Source organism: Somniosus microcephalus, unplaced genomic scaffold (genome assembly GCF_052327205.1).
Source record: "Somniosus microcephalus isolate GS21.2 unplaced genomic scaffold, FLI_Smic_1.0 unresolved_chr1, whole genome shotgun sequence".
Taxonomy (NCBI): Eukaryota; Metazoa; Chordata; class Chondrichthyes; order Squaliformes; family Somniosidae; genus Somniosus; species Somniosus microcephalus.
Window position 1 is genome coordinate 2,803,751 of NW_028225179.1, and position 17,615 is coordinate 2,821,365.

Consider the following 17,615-nt stretch of genomic DNA (forward strand, 5'->3'; position numbering starts at 1 on the left):
CTTGTTGATATAATAATGCAAATCTAAGTGAAAGGACGCTGGGATAGTTGGACCAGTGAATCATCTTAAAGCATTCTGAAATAAATCATCTTAAATCATGCTAACATGTCCCCCCTTTAGACCCAGAATTTGAGCAATCACTCTGAGCCAATTAACTTTCTTTCTGTCTTTACTGTTGATTTGCTTGGAGTATACAGTCGATTACTGTTACATTGATGTCAGCACACCAAACATGTCCGCATGGCTCCAACGGTTCCTTTGGCCTTATTTCATTGGTTGATCATTATTCCTGAGTTTCCCCGCACTCCAGGCTTGGGAGAGCTCTCTGCTGACCCGGCTCCTTGTTTTTCCTCTTCAATTGTGTAAGGGCTTGTCGAAGCAATGCATACACAATGATCACCAGGAACAGTAGACGGCATTGGAAAATAATTAACAGTTGTGAAATAATTCTGAACAACAGGCGTATCAAGATGTTATTGACTTGCTCCCACCGTGATTTCCTTCCCACTCCCTCTAGCTCTGTTAGCAGGTTTTCATTTTCCTGGTGTAGTTGGTGCAGGTGTTTTACTGTGATCACGGTTCGTTCTCTAATCTATTTTAGTTTTAGTGACGTGCGTGGTGTGGCGGAGGGGCGTCCAGTGGATATCCAAATCCAATCAATATTGTGTCAGTGTCTAAGAGCATATCACCGTGCACTGTGATGTTAGTAACATTATGCTTGATCACTGGTATCAGGATCTCATGATCTATCTTGGTGACCTGGGTTGGTTCAAAGCAGAAAGAGGAGTGGGTGACAGGGCAGGTGAGGGGTCTGTATTCACAGAGGCTGCGGCCGTAGTGACACAATAGCGCCCCTGTGTGACACAACTAGTATTAGTTTATCTCTGGTGCCAGCATATTACAGACATGGTGCAATTTGGAGTTTCTTAATTCCAAACAAGACCACCATAGTGTTTCATTAACTTCCCTCAGGTGATATGAACACATCCTTTGATTAAAGAACATTTTGCCATGTCTGGCACTGTCTTTCCTTCATTTACTTGAACCATGTACGGTGGGAATGGCTGATATTCATAATGCAATTTCTCTTCCAATATCAGAACTGATTCTACTGACCATACTTTTATGGATATTGGGTCGCTTGTATTGTCAGGGCAGGAATGCTCCCTCCCAGACCCTTCAGTTTAGCATGGCACGGGTGAGTCGTAGCCCAGACTCTGCCCAACCTCCTGAGTTCACAAATGGAAAGCGTGACGTCGACACCTTCCATTCTGCCAGCTGTTTATTTGTCACAAAGTTGGGGATTAGGTTGTTCTTGATATCACCCCATCCCCGGTGTATTGGGGGAAAGAAGGAATACCCCATACATGCTACAAGCAACTCCCTTTGAGGCGTCAATTGAAGCCTGAGCATCCTCTTGGATGGTGCACTAATTTTGACCTGCAGTTTATGTTCATTGGACACTCGGTCCGTCACTGAGAACAACACCTGTCTAATCTCCCCTCCCTGGTCCTTGAACATCTGGTCCTCCTTTAACAACATTCCTTCAAGCTGCCATTGCATCTTTTCCTCACTTCCAGCCAAGGAATCAAAGTCCATCATATTGCACCTGGCAGTGCCCCCCAGCTCAATACCCAACCACTGCTCCCACCACAGCTGCAATACACAACAATTGTCCCCCCGGCTCCAATACTCAACCATTGCTCCCACCACAGCTGCAATACACAACAATTGTCCCCCCGGCTCCAATACTCAACCATTGCTCCCACCACAGCTGCAATACCCAACCATTGCCCCTCAGCTCCAATACCCAACCACTGCTCCCAGCACAGCTCCAATACCCAATCACTGCTCCCACCACAGCTACAATGCACAAACATTGCCCCCACCACAGCTACAATACCCAACCAATGCCCCCAAGCTCCAATACCCAACCACTGCTTCCACCACAGCTACAGAACCCAACCATTGCCCCCCGCCTCCAATACCTAACCACTGCTCCCACCACTGCTACAATACCCAACCATTGCCCCCAGGTTCCAATACCCAACCATTGATCCCACCACAGCTGCAATACCCAACCATTGCCCATTAGCTCCAGTACCCAACCACTGCTCCCACCACAGCTCAATACCCAACCATTACCCACCGGCTCCAATACCGAACCACTGCTCCCACCACAGCTACAATACCCAACCAGTGCATCCCCCCGCCCCGCAGCTCCAATACCCAACCATTGCCCCCGGCTCCAATACATACACACTGCTCCCACCACAGCTGCCATACTCAACCACTGCCCCCCGGAGCCAATACACAAACACAGCTCCACCAACAGCTACAAAACCCAACCATTGTCACCGGCTCCAATGCCCAACCATTGCCCCCCGGATCCAATGCACGAACACAGCTCCCCCCACAGCAACAATTCCAAACCATTGCACCCAGCTCCAATGCCCAACAATTGCCCCCAGCTCCAATACCCAACCATTGCCCATCGTCTCCAATACTCCACCATGCCCCACTGCAACACGCCCGGCCCTCGGCTCCAATACTCAAATATTCACCCACTGCACCACCCTTGCACCCCCAGCTCCAGTACCCAAGCATTCAACCACTGCCCCCCGGTGCCAATACCCAACCATTCACCCACTGCTCCCCGGCTCCAGTACCCAAACATTCACCCACTGCCCCCTCAGCTCCAGTACCCAGCCATTCACCCACTGCCCCCTGGCTCCAGTACCCAACCATTCGCCCACTGCCCCCGCAGCTCCAGTACTCAGACATACACCCATTGCCCCCTCGGCTCCAATATGCAATCATGACCCCCGGCACCAATACCCAACCATTCACCCATGGACTGCCGGCTCCAATACCCAAACATTCACCCACTGCCCCCCGGCTCCAATACCCAACCATTCACCCACTGCCCCCCGTCTCCAATACCCAACCATTCACCCATGGACTGCCGGCTCCAATACCCAAACATTCACCCACTGTCCTCCGGCTCCAATACCCAACCATTCACCCACTGCCCCCCGTCTCCAATACCCAACCATTCACCCACGGACCCGCGACCACAATACCCAACCATTCACCCACTGCCCCCTCGTCTCCAAAACCCAACCATTCACCCAGGGACCCCCGGCTCCAATACACAACCATTCACCCACTGCCCCCCGGCTCCAATGCCCAATCATTCACCCACTGCCCCCCGGCTCCAATATCCAACCATTCACCCACTGCCCCCCCCCGGCTCCAATACCCAACCATTCACCCACGCACCCCCAACTCCAATTCCCACCCATTCACCCACTGCCCCACGGCTCCAATACCCAACCAGGTGTTGTATGCATGTGGGTTTGCTTTTAATCACCTGAGCTTAAAGTAAATGATTTTTGATACTTGCTTGTGATAAGTACATGAATTGAGTACTGTTTGTATTCTGCTAATTTTACTTGTAACCTCTTGTGAATTTTTAATTAAAAGAAATTTCACAGATTCATTGGGTTTTGTGTTGTCTGTTCCACGAGTCTGAACTCTATAAACTATCAGACAATCAGACTGTCTTACAACTCCCATCTGCACCAGTTCTCCAGCCACACGTCAACATGTCTTATCTTACTTCTCCTATATGCTCCAGGACGTGACACTGGGAGTAATCCAGGGATAACTGCCATTTTTGGTCCTGCAATTTAACTTGCTCTGGAAAATGTGCCTGTAGGAACACAGCCCGTTTCCTATCTCTGTCATTGGTTCCAACAATGATCATGGCTGCTGGCTGTTCATCTGCCCTTCGCAAAATGTTATGCACCCTATCAATGATGTCCATCACCCTGGCATCAGGGAGGCAACATACTCTGCGAGAATCACGACGACTGATGCTGTAACGCCTGTCTCTCCCCGCTGAATATCAAATCCCCAAGCACTACTAAATGTGCTCGCATTGCTGCGCCCCCTGTGCAGCCATTTGCCCCACGAAGCCGTTTAGCAGATTCACCCATCTCTCCCTTCACCAAGCTCTTTGCTCTAGGATGCACTCCCCCAGGGTGTCATCACCGTCACTGGTATCAGCACGGAAAACCGGGTTGAGAGGGCCAGATTCGCGGGGGATTCCTGCAGGGCCTGCCTCTTCCTCACCTGCCGGCTGGCCACCCACTTACTCCCCACCTGAACTCTCTGTAGCTGCGGGGTTACCACCTCCTGCAACTTTTTCTACGGGGAATTGCCATCACCCGAATGCCCAGCAGTGACTCCCGCCGCTCCTCAGTCTCAGAAACCCTGAGCTCGAGAAATTGGGGGCTCATCCTGCACACGTGATTGTCCAGGAAACAGGAAACTTTCTGCAGCTGCTAAATGCCACAAGAATTGCAGGCATCGGGTCTCACCTGCCCCTTGATCTTGATTAAAATTGGACCTGTATTTGTAGGGAACTGATTTCCAGGATTAAGAGTAAAACGCTGGGGTCTGGCTTCAAATTTTACCGCTCTTTCAAAGAACAGGCACTGGCACGATGGGCCGAATGGCCCCTTCGGTGCTGTAAACTTCTATGATTCTATTCTATTATTCTATATATATTAATTTAGCACTCCTTACTCCTACTTATTATTTAATTAATGACGTACATCCGATTTTTATTTAATGCAGTTCAGATTCCTTTAATGTTGCTATCCTGAACTTAGTTAATTTTAATTTTATCCCTAGTTCTAATTAGTTCGACTATTTTGGTGTATTTACTGTTGTTCCTTGATTTAAATTACTGAGCAGCTCCCTCCCCCTCTGCACCGAAGTCCCACTCTCACCAACTTCCCATCACCACTCAGTTTAGCAGATTCACCCAACGCTATCTTCACCAAGCTCTCTGCTCACGGCAGGTGGAAAACACTTCTCCATTGAAAGCACATGATGTTCATATTATTGTATCATTATTCTATCAGCCCCGAGGTTTAATGTTTAAATATATCTGGAGATCCAAGCTGTTTCTGTTAAAGCAGAATGACAATGAGTGCAGTGGGAAATGTGAAGAAACAGCAGCAATTCCTTCTGCTCACTGTACACACTGAGGGCAATTATTGTTGAGCAGCAGCCGCAGTGGAAACCACAGTTCGCCTGCCCCTCTTCATCTTAACTGTGCGCCCCATTTTATAAATAATGTGAGGTAACTTTAAACACAATACATGACAATACATTCAGCTGCAATGTAGATTCACGCTGCCATCTTCTGACTATTGTCTGATTTAAAGTCAAAGTTTCCGTGAAATTAATGTAAGGTGGAAATACCGGCCAGGACACCGGGAGAATTACTTGGGATGGTTTTACGATGTTGAAGAATTAGCGAACAGGTCCCCGTAGAGTTCCTTCTTTCCTATATTTGTTTGAATCCGTCATTCCCGGATTGGGTGTCTGGCAGGTCACTAATTCACCACTTCCTTTAATTTCCCCGATTGGCTTCCCGCTCTTCTCAGAGAGATTCTTTCGCTCAACAGGACACCTGCAACCTGTCGGTTCCAACAATCCGGGAAGCTCCAGCTCCGTTTCGATACAATGAAGTGGTCCTTCAGGGAGGCTGTGTGTCAGCCCTGGCTCAGTTGGTGACACCCTGAATCAGAAAGATATTGGTTCAGAGACCTGGGCACTGCAGTGCCGCACTGAAGGAGTGCTGCACTGTTGGAGTTGCCGTGTTTTAGCTGAGACGTTAAAACCAAGCCCCGTCTGCCCTCTCAGGTGGGCGTAAAAGATCACATACGGCACTACTTCGATAAAGAGCAGGGAAATTACCCGGTGTCCTGGTCAATATTTATCCCTCAATCAACTCAAAACAACAGATTATCTGGTCATTGTCACATTGCCGTTTGTGGGAGCTTGCTGTGCACAAATTGGCTGCTGCGTTTCATAATAACATTAGAAAAAGGAGCAGGAGTAGGCCATAGAAACCCTCGAGGCTGCTCCACCAATCAGTAAGATCATGGCTGAACTTCCACCACAAATTCAGTTTCCCGCCCGATATTCATATCCCTTGATTCAGTTGGTGCGCAGATATCTATCGATCTCAGTCATGAAGATAGTCATCCACAGCCCTATGGAGATTCCCCTCTCTCTGACCACATTTACCTGCTGCTGACCCTCTTCCCCCTCTCTCTGACCCCATTTACCTGCTGCTGATCCTCTTCCCCCTCTCTCTGACCCCATTTATCTGCTGCTGACCCTCTTCCCCCTCACACTGACCACATTTACCTGCTGCTGACCCTCTTCCCCTCACTCTGACCCCATTTACCTGCTGCTGATCCTCTTCCCACTCTCTCTGACCCCATTTACCTGCTGCTGACCCTCTGCCCCATCTCTCTGACCCCATTTACCTGCTGCTGACCCTCTTCCCCCTCTCTCTGACCCCATTTACCTGCTGACCCTCTTCCTCCTGTCTCTGACCACATTTACCTGCTGCTGACCCTCTTCCCCCTCCCTCTGACCCCATTTACCCGCTGCTGACCCTCTTCCCCCTCCCTCTGGCCGCATTTACCTGCTGCTGACCCTCTTCCCCCTCTCTCTGACCCACTTACCTGCTCCTGACCCTCTTCCCCCTCTGTTTGACCCCATTTCCCTGCTGCTGACCCTCTTCCCCACTCTCTTTGACCCCATTTACCTGCTACTGACCCTCTTCCCCCCTCTCTCTGACCCCATTTACCTGCTGCTGACCCTCTTCCCTCCTCTCTCTGGCCCGATTTACCGGCTGCTGACCCTCTTTCCCCCTCTCTTTGAACCCATTTACCTGCTGCTGACCATCTTCCCGCACTCCCTGGCCCGATTTATCTGCTGCTGATTCACTTCCCCCGTCTCTAGGATCCCATGTACCTGCTGTTGACCCTCTTGCCCCCTCTCCCTAACCGCATTCCTCTGTCATGACCCTCATTCCCCCTCTGGCTGACCCCATTATCCTCTCTCTGACCTCCCATTCTCTAGTCTTCCCATCCTCCGACCCCCATTGCCCCTCTCTTTCCACGAGGCCCCAATCTGTCCCTCCAATCCATTTTCCAGTCTTCCTTCCTTCTCTCACCTCCCGAGTCCCTCACTGATTATATATAGGCCTTGGAGTTGATGCAGCACAGAATCACCTGAAATTTACCTGAGCTAAAAGGGTTAAATTACGAGGACATGTTGCAAAATATTGCTTCCATTTCCTTGAGAAAAGGAGATTGAGGGCTGACCTGTAGGAGGTGCTTAAAATGTCTAACGATTCAATAGGGTAGATACCGGGAAACAATTCTGTCTGGTGCAAGAATCATGAACAAGGGGACGTATTGTCGAACTCGCTACCACAATCATTAGGTGAATCGAGTTGCACAGATGTATTTAAGGGGAAGCTAGATAAATACATGAGGGTGAAATGACTAGAAGGCCATGGTGATGGGGTGAGAGGAGACTGGTAGAGCAGAAACAGCAGCTTGGACCAGTTGGGCCGAATGGCCTGTTCCTCTGCTGTATATTATCTGTAATTCTATACAATAAGCTTAACATTAGATTTATGTCATTCAGGAGCGAAATCAAGATACACTTTGTCACACGATGGCTGGTGGGAATTTGAAACTCTAACCCACAAAAAGCTGCAGATGCTCGGGATTATTTGGAGCTTTCATGGCTGTGATCGATACATTGTTGTAAGGTGAGGATATGAAGCGATAAGCAGCAAAGCCGGGGAAACGGGTCTGAGCTGCAGATCAGCCATGATCAAATTGAATGGCGGAGCAGGCCCGAGACGCTGAATGACTTACTCCTGGTCTGAATGCACCTGTGTCCCACGGACTGACCTTCGATAATATCACTGGAAAGATCAAAGTGAAACTACCGGGAATGGGATAATAATAGAAAATAATGAAATGAGCAGAAACTCTAATCCCCACCGCAGCCCACATAATCCTGGGGGATGGAGATTTCCACAGCGATTCTGCTCTAAATGTGGCCCAACCTATTTCAATATTGTATAGTACCCCATACCTAGATTATCCCTCTAAAGGAACAGGGCTCTGCCTTAACCTGTAACCTTTATAGAATGTGGATTTCAGTGAAATCCAGGATTTTTCGAGCCCCTGTCCATGGTTTCATTTTTCTACCTGAGATTTTAGATTTAATTTATTCCAGGTGTTGCTGCAAAGACCGAACTCTTCCCGTCCTAAAGACACAAATTCCTCACTCAATTGCCAGCCTAAACTCCCACATTGAAAGCGCTGAGTTTGGAGCTCCGGGGGCGGTGTAAACACTGAAAGATGTTGGAGAATTGGGGGAGTTCAGTTGCTGCATCGACAGGACTGAGCCGTGTGACGTCACAGGGGGGACCCTGAAGCTGCTTCTGTTGAAGGTGTTGCAGCGATGCTGTCAGAGCCCGGCTTTCAGTACATTGACAGAGAGAAATGTGAGCAAAGTATTATTCCAATCTTTGGGCGGTTTCATTTCAAAACACTTGCAATATCAATTTGTATCTAATTAGTGCAGCACAAACATGACAGTGTAGGGAGTTGACACGCTGCCCAAATGACTGGAAGTAATGTCAATACTCCTGATGCTTCCTGATCCCACGGGAAGTGTCCCTCAATTATAAATGGTTTTCTCTCAATCACTCATCTCACAGACTCAGTTGAGCCCTGTGTCCAGTGCAAAGAGTCACCATCACTTCTCCGACAGAATGAGAGTTCCGTACATTGCATATCCATTTACCATCTTACCGCCAGTTATACAGGCAGTAATGATTTACTATCCGATTATAGCAGCCGTTGGAATCCCCGGTAAGAGATTATCTTCCATTACTGAAGTTGTGAATCAGGGTTGACTCTGTTTCTGCTCCTATCTCGGTAAGTGTCCTTTTCTCACTGTTTTTCACAAGTCAATTGAAAGGCAGAAATTCAGTGACTGTATTTCCCGCTGTACCTCGTTCATTGACTGATAATTTTTTGCATTTTTTAGTTTCTTTAAACCCCATAAAAACTGCAGATTATTTTCTGCATTTAATGTCTTTCCAATGATTCCATTTTAACTGAGAACTCGTGCAATGTGTGATTCCATGGAATATTTTCATTCCATTGTTTCCATGCCCGGCCAAATTTTCTCTCCTCCCCTTCTTTCCAGTAACACTCGGTAATACCTGACAAGGACTATATTTTGCTGAACATTCACTGTGTTATAAAATGCTCCAGTTTTTCCCCCTCTGACTCCCGCTGGGGATCGGTCGACTGACGGCCGCTCCTGGATATATACCTGGGAATCCGTACAGTCAGGACTGGGATTTGTTCAGTCTCATTAATCAGAATCTTCCCGCTCTTCTCAGTCTGTTTCCAGCAAAGTGCTGGATATTGTTCCTGCTGAACACACTCCATGCCGAGGGTGGGTTTGTGCTCCATGCAGGGACATAGGATCTCGCCCTGGTCTTCTCTCCTGACCGGTCACCAGCCTGTTCTCATACTCCTCTTCACCCACCGGGCGGGCACAGTGCTGCCTGTCACATCCCTTCCAGCAGCTCAGACCGGGAATCCAATGCAGTGAGAGAGTAATTGAAACAAAGCAGCGGCACTCTGTGAAACTCTCCTGGGTTTGTCCCCATTTGAAAAATCCGTTTCAGCTTCCATCACCCGCATTTTACCCAGAGCACCGATCAGAAGCCGGGTTCTGGTCCCTTTATACAAACCGGACACTTTTATTGTTCAGATCATACACTTGCATGTTGATATAACACTGGCTGAACTCTCAGCCAGCCTGTCCGCCCGGTCAAACCGCTGCTCGCTACCAAGTTATAATTAGTTCCCTTCTGATCCTTACAGTTAGAAGATATTTGTAAAGACAGTTAACCAGCCTGTCCCGATATCCCTTCATCACCTCTTCCTCCATCAACCTATCCACTCTACTCTGAAACTGAGCATAGCTTCTGCCTCAACCACTAACCCTGGAACTGAACTCCACCGCCTCCCAACTCTCTTTGTAAAGATGATTCTCCCACTCCCTTTTCCAATGTACCGAATGTCTTCTGTTCAATCTTGTATCTATGACACCTCGTTCTTGACCCCATCATTTGCTGGAATCAATCTGCTTCTATCTACCTTCTCCCATCCTTGCAACATTTTAAACACTTTGATCATATCGCCCTGTAATCTGTGTCTGTGTTACATTCATCTAGCTCAGATTCATAGTTTAGTGTGACTGAGCCCTGGGTATGAAAGCGGTGTATTTTAACTCCTACATTCCAAGGAATCAAATTCTCCCCTTCAGCTGGGAAACTGAAATCTCACATTCAGTGGAATGAGTTCCCAACACCCGCTGCTACTAAAAGTTCCAGGTTGCTTTTTGAACAAATGTGATCGGCATCAAACTCCAATATTTCTACTATTGCTTTTAAAACTCTGCCAGGTCTGTTTAAAGATGTTACTCAGTAAGGACATAGTGAAGTGAGTTGTCTCACTGTCCCACTGACTCTCACAAATCTCAGGGACAATGCAGCCTAATGCTCCCATTGGAAGCTTCGCTCCTGTATTAATAAGTCTTTCTCTGAATATTACAGCTCACAGGGTCCATTGTGGCTCGGTGTCCTGCACCAAGAGTCCCCATCATTTCTCAGAGATAAATAAAGTGGAATGTATTGTATATCTGTTTGCCATGTTCCCGTTCTACAAGCGGTATTTGGTGTTCCCGCTAACTGATTCTGAACTTACTGACTTTGTGAATCAGGGTTTATGTGTGTCACTGGTCTTTGTACATGCCCGATATTTTTTCTGTTCCTTCTGAAGAATTTGTTTTGCTTTTTCCAAATCAATGTCAGAATTTAATTGAATATCACATCCTCCCTGTCTGCCATCTTCTTTGAGTGATATGTTCATTGAGATCATAATGCACATATAATATCCAGCAAAAGCTCCAATTATTATCTTCATTCAATGTCCTGTCAGCGGGGGTAATTTTAACTGTAAAAACCGTCAGCACACGATGCAATGGAATGTTGGTCCCCATATTCTCAAGTTGTAATACAGTGTCAGTTATTTCCCTGCTTCAGATAAAGTTTCACACAGAAATTATTAACAAAGGTGAGATTGCACAGTATTGGAGGTAACCTTGTGAGACGGGTTGGTAGTTGCTTGCGAGGAAGGAGACAAAAAGCAGGGATAAATGTTGATGGGATTTTGTTTTTTTTCACAAGGGTGTTTAAATTCGAAAGTGAGCAAGTGATGCTTCAGTTAAATCGAACCTTGGTCAGACCCCACCTGGAGCACGAGTTCAGTCTTGGGCACCGCATCGCCGGAAACATGTATTCGTCTTGGAGGGAGTTCAGCGCAGGTTCACCTGAATTACACCGGGGCTTAAAGGGTTAAATTGTGAGGACAGATTGCATAAACTTAGTTTGTATTCCTTGTGTTTAGAATGTTGAGGGGTGTTATATACGAGTTATTTAAAATGATAAAGAGATTCGATAGTGTATATGCAGAGAAACTGTTTCCTTGGTGGAGATTGGAGAACGAGGGGACATGATCTTAAAATGAGAGTTATGCCATTTAGGAGGTAAATCAGGAAACACTTTCTCACACAAAGGGCAGTGTTTTCTGGAACTCGTTTTCCCAAAAGCCCGTCAATGCTCGGTCAATTGAAATTTTGAAGACTGTGATGGATATAACTTTTTATGGTATGAGTATCATGGGATATGGAACCAAGACAGGTAAATGGAGTTAAGGTGCAGATCAGCCAGGGTCTAATGTGATGTTGGAAAAGGCTTGTGGGGCTGAATAACCTCCTCCTGTGTCCCTGTGTAGCTGTGCATCAAGCTCCCAAGTCATCAGCATTTCTGCAATGGGAGTTCCATTAATCGCGTGTCCATTTCCAGTGTAACTGGTATAAGTGATTTCTGAAGTTATACTTGTCGCCCGTGGAGTTCCCGGTGAGCCATTGTAACCGGTTATTGATTGTATAAGTCCGTGTCTCTTTGTATTACTGCTCTCCTTGCGGGTCTGCTCAGTTGCTGTGTTTGTCCGGAGGTGATTATTCTACAGATTACGGGTCAGTTTCAGAAATTCTGGGAATATCACGCCCTAACTGTCCTCCCTCTTCCTTTTGCGATATGCTTATTGATATTATAATGTTCTGTGCTTTAATGGTTATATTCGGGACATTGCACGGAGAGTGAGCCCGGAGACTGAAGGAACGGAGAGCTGGGGAAATAGAAACATTACGGCACAGCAGTAAAGATATTTTTATTTTTAACTGACGACATTGGTGGTTGGATTCTCAGAGTGGTGGATATTCTTTTCTTCATATTCCGTCATTGCACTTGGAAATAGAAACAAGTGTAATTGACGGCAATCGTTGTGTAACTAGATCGTTTGTTATTTAAGTGTCACCACTGTTTAAAGTGTGACTCTAAGTAAGGCGGGACTATAATTAATAAACCATTGAAACACTGATCCAATTGTTGAATCAATTAATGGTTTAGTGCATGATAAATGTGGCGAATAATTTTAGCAATTTTGTATAATGCTGCATATTTTAGATAAATAAATTACTGAAATGGTTTGACTCATTACAAAATATAGGTAACATTGGGAAAAAATTATCCCGTCACATTTGGTGCATAGTAACTGTGTCCAAACCTTAGAAGTGCCGCCCGAACAGCCCTGTGGGAGCAACTTCACCACATGGACTGCAGCAGTTCAAGCAGAAGGTCCACCTCAACCTGCTCAGGGTCACTGGACAGCACCTCACATCTCTTATCTCTGATTCAGGGGGGAGTATCTTTACAATATATTTCTGTATCCATGGAGATCCCACCAGCTGCTTAACTATTTAAAAATTATACACGCCTAAAATCATGTCATATCATTTCCACCTAAGTGTCTCTTGGCTAAAGTCGGTTCTGCAGGAAGACAGTGAATTATTTCTACTTCACCTACTTTATCTTGCAAAGGCTTTTCCTTCTGCACAGAGTTGTCTCTGATATATATAGTTCTCGTTTTTCTCTCTCTCTGTCTCTGTCTCTCAATCTCAATTTTTCTTTCTCCCTCTCTCTCCCCTTCACTGACTCTCTCTTTTAGTCTCTCCCTATCTCGTTCTATCCGTCTCTCATTCTCTCTCTCTCCCACACACTCTTTCTCTCTCTTATTCTGTACCAATTAACCCATGACGCTTCTTTCCATGTCAAGCTGACAACCTGCCATACGACACATTATCCTGAGTGAAACTCTGATATTGTTGATTGTTTATTCCGAATGCTCAGTTGTATATATTTCCCATATCTGCTAGGATGTAATTTTGGAAAATCTTACAGACCAGGGTGACAGATTCTCAATATTGCTCGTGTGTCGGATTAATTTTACAGATGGATTCGTCCAATTCAGACGTACAACCTTCCCACTAAAGCTTTCTGAAGCTGAATCTCGGCAGGTACTTCGTTGTCATGGGTTGGACAGCAGCCGCTATTGTCACTTGCACTGGTCTTTGCTGTAAGCCTCGGATCGCCACCATCACCTCCCTCTGAAGTTTCATCCATTATCAGAGGTGACAAAAGCGAGGTCGGGAGTGTGCTCCGTCTTACTACGTGTACTTTGGAAGGTTCAATTGTTCCTGGGATCACAGAACAAGGTCAGCTTGTTTGTTGCTGCTCACATCTGACCTACTCCCCCTTGCGGTGATTGTTGGAGTTTGCCCACATGATGTTGAACTGTTCAAGGCACCGATGTCAGGACCTGGGGTTTCCAGCGAGGGGAAGTCGGTTGATCAGGTGAACTGTCCATCTGACTTTTTCCTGTTCTAACGAAGGGTCATCGACCTGAGACGTTAAATGTGTTTCTCTCTCTGCAGATGCTGCCTGACCTGCTGAGTATTTCCAGCATTTTCTGTTTTAATTTCAGATTTCCAGCATCCGCAGTATTTTGCTTTTGTTGAAATGTCCATCTGGTGGTTTGTAAACAGAAACTGGTCGACTTGACCCACAACAAGTCGCTTTGTAACATGGTGTTTGACATTTGTCTTTTCAACAGTTTTTAGTCATTCCCCCCAGTCTGAGAATCCAACCTGACAAATACGAGGATGCTCTGACCTCCGCCTGGTATCTGCTCCCCTCTCCTGGCCACGGATCCAAACCCCGGCGATGATCTCACCATCGGTGCTCCCCGTTTAGCATTTACCACATTTCGGGCCGGCTTCATTCTCACTGCTCCTCACCCATCATTTATCTCCCAATTTATAACTGGCCATTCAGTACTTATTTTCAATCACTTTAATTTCGTTTTGTTTTCATTCGTTCTTCTGTCACTGAACTGCTACTTGTTGCTATTAATTATAACTCATTAAGTGGCTGTCCATTTGCTCGTACAATTAAAGGGCCGGTAATTTACTCGGGACTCGTCGGGATTCCTTGCACTTCTGATGAAGCTGTGATGGTGGAAGAGGAGCAGCTCTGAGGAAATTCCCAGAGAAACCATTTCGTTCATGTTTTAATCTTTGCTGGAGGCGTTTATTTTCACTTATTTACACCAGACTCTCTTATACTGAACATTGCAATTTTATGTTAAAATTGTTATCAACTGCCCAATCCTAGCAGCGGTAATGAGTTCAGTTCCCATTCCCAGATCCTGCAGTAAAGTACATTTCACACCAAATACTGTGAAACTGGCTCCCTTGCTGTAATCTGAAGGCTGATTCCCTGTTTCTGTCTGTTTCCCATTTACAGCGAACGTGATGACGATTGTGATCCTATCCCGGGGAAAGTGCGGTCTCTCCAGGTGTATCACCCGCTATCTGGTGGCCATGGCGGCGGCGGATCTACTGGTCATTATCACTGATGTGATACTGGTTCGGATTAATGATTATTATTTCCCAACTACCTTCCTGTTCCTCACACCTGTGTGTTCTTTCAACTTCGCCCTGGCTCATGCAGTCACAGATATTTCTGTCTGGTTAACAGTCGCTTTTACTTTTGATCGTTTTGTTACCATTTGTTGCCAGAGCCTGAGGACTAAATATTGCACCGAGAAAACTGCAGCCATGGTTATAGGAACCGTGTGTCTGCTGTTCTGTTTGAAAAACATTCCCTGGTACTTTGCATTTGGACCCTACTTTACAATCGACAACGTGCCCTGGGGCTGTACAACAAAACTAGAGTATTACACTGTAACTGCGTGGGTAGCATTTAGCTGGATCCACCGCTGTTTCACCCCACTGCTCCCATTATTCCTGATGCTGCTGCTCAATGCTCTGACCGTAGGACACATTTTAGCGGCCAGTAGAGTCCGCAGGAGGCTGAGGAGCAGCAAGAGTGATGCGAATCACAATGATCCGGAGATGGAGAACCGAAGGAAATCCATTATCTTACTCTTCGCCATATCCGGAAACTTCATACTGCTCTGGACGACGTACGTGATAGTTTTCTTATTAATCCGAATTACAAACCATTATTATTCAACAGGTTTCAATGACCCGATGCTTATCGCAGATATTACCAGCTTTATGCTCCTGCTATTGAGCTGCTGCACAAACACGTGTATTTATGCAGTAACACAGACTAAATTCAGAGAGGAGCTGAAGATTGGGATGAAATATCCACTGAGAATAATATTTAAATTAGTTTAGCAACGAAAAGTTCGGAGGAATTCCCAGCATTAGACCTGCATTGCATCTCATATCCCATCCTGTGTTCTTGCATCTTTTAGCGGAACCCCAACAGGCTCCATCTCTGCCCCAGGCTTCTCCAGATATAACGCTGGCCTCTATCTGACAAGGCCCGCGTGTTTCCATGTAAGAGTCAGTGAGCAAGGTAGAAGAGCTAGCATCATGTGGATGGTAAGGTTATAAAAGTGGTAGGGGTTTAATTGGATTAAATCAAACTCTGGACACAAAGAAATACAAGACCCAGCATTGTGGTTTAGGCTGATGTGAGAATGGGATGTTGATTGCTGGATGAGCGTCAGAACACGTGGGTTACACCAGTTGAGTGTGAAAGGAGAATAAGCCCGTCTGTAATTAATATTTAAATAATATAAGGACATGAACAATAACTGTGGCGGCTTATGTGTGTGGATTGCCTGGAGAACAATAAACAGATCATTAAAACAATCAGCATGTGCTGTCTTTGGACTTTTACTTTCTCTAGCTCGTGAACAGCTGCTCCATCACCGGTGGGACTGTGGGATTTATTGGAACTAAAGCGATGTTGTTTCCTATAGTGAGACTCCTGGACTTGTGCCGATGAACAGTGGTGAACTCCGTTCCCAGCCACTGACTCCATCCCTCTCCCTAACATCTGTCTGAGGCTGACCCACGCTGTTCACAACCTTGGAGTCATATTTGACCCTGGAATGAGCTTCCGAGTATCCGCAGCATAATGAAGACCGCCTATTTCCACCTCAGTAACATCGCCCGTCTCCACACTTGCCTCAGCTCATCCACTGCTGAAACTCTCACCCATGCCTTTGTTACCTCTGGACTTCACTATTCCATCGCACACCTAGCTGGCCTCCCACATTCCACACTATGTAAACTTGAGGTTATCCAAAATTCAGCTGCCTGTGTCCTTACTCGCACCAAGTCCCGTTCACCAATCACCCCTGTGCTCGTTGAGCTACTTTGGCTCCGGCTTAAAGCCTCGATTTCAAAATTCCCATCATAATATTCAAATCCCACCATGGCATCGCCTCTTCCTATCTCTGTAAACTCCTCCAGCCCCACAACCCCCCCGAGTTATCTGCGCTCCTCTAATTCTGCCCTCTTTAGCATCCCTGATTATAATCATTCAACCATTGGTGGCCGTGCCTTCTGTTGCCTCGGCCCTAAGCTCTGGAATTCCCTCCCTAACCCTCTCCGCCTCTCTACCTCTCTTTCCTCCATTAAGACACTCCTTAAAACCTACCTCTATGGCCAAGCGTTTGTTCACCTGCCCGAATTTCTCCTTATGCATCTCTGTGTTGTTTTTTGTCTTTTTATGCACCTGCGCAGTGCCTTGTGACGATTTACTACTTTAAAGGAGCTATGTAAATAAAAGTTGTTGTTATTGTTGTTGCTTCCAGCATCGAGTTCCCCTGCACTTGTGTCTATGAACAAGGATGCTTCCAATAGTGAGACCCATGTCCCTGTGTCTATGAACAGTCGTGTTTCCAGCAGTGAGTCCCCTGTCCCGGTGTCTATGGACAGCGGTGTTTCCAGTAGTGAGTCCCCTGTCCCTGTGTCTATGAACAGTGGTGTTTCCAGTAGTGAGTCCCCTGTCCCGGTGTCTATGAACAGTGGTGTTTCCAGTAGTGAGTCCCCTGTCCCTGTGTCTATGAACAGTGGTGTTTCCAGTCGTGAGTCCACTGTCCCGGTGTCTATGAACAGTGGTGTTTCCAGTAGTGAGTCCCCTGTCCCGGTGTCTATGAACAGTGGTGTTTCCAGTAGTGAGTCCCCTGTCCCGGTGTCTATGAACAGTGGTGTTTCCAGTAGTGAGTCCCCTGTCCCTGTGGCTATGGACAGTGGTGTTTCCAGTAGTGAGTCCCCTGTCCCGGTGTCTGTGAACAGTGGTGTTTCCAGTAGTGAGTCCCCTGTCCCGGTGTCTATGAACATTGGTGTTTCCAGTAGTGAATCACCTGTCCCGGTGTCTATGAACAGTGGTGTTTCCAGTAGTGAATTCC

The 17,615-nt window shown here is 46.6% G+C and overlaps 1 pseudogene; it reads left to right on the top strand.

Annotated features, from left to right (window-relative positions):
- Window positions 1–8,635: 8,635 nt before the first annotated feature.
- On the top strand, window positions 8,636–15,962 carry LOC147093183 (putative G protein-coupled receptor 139; annotated as a pseudogene).
- Window positions 15,963–17,615: the final 1,653 nt, after the last annotated feature.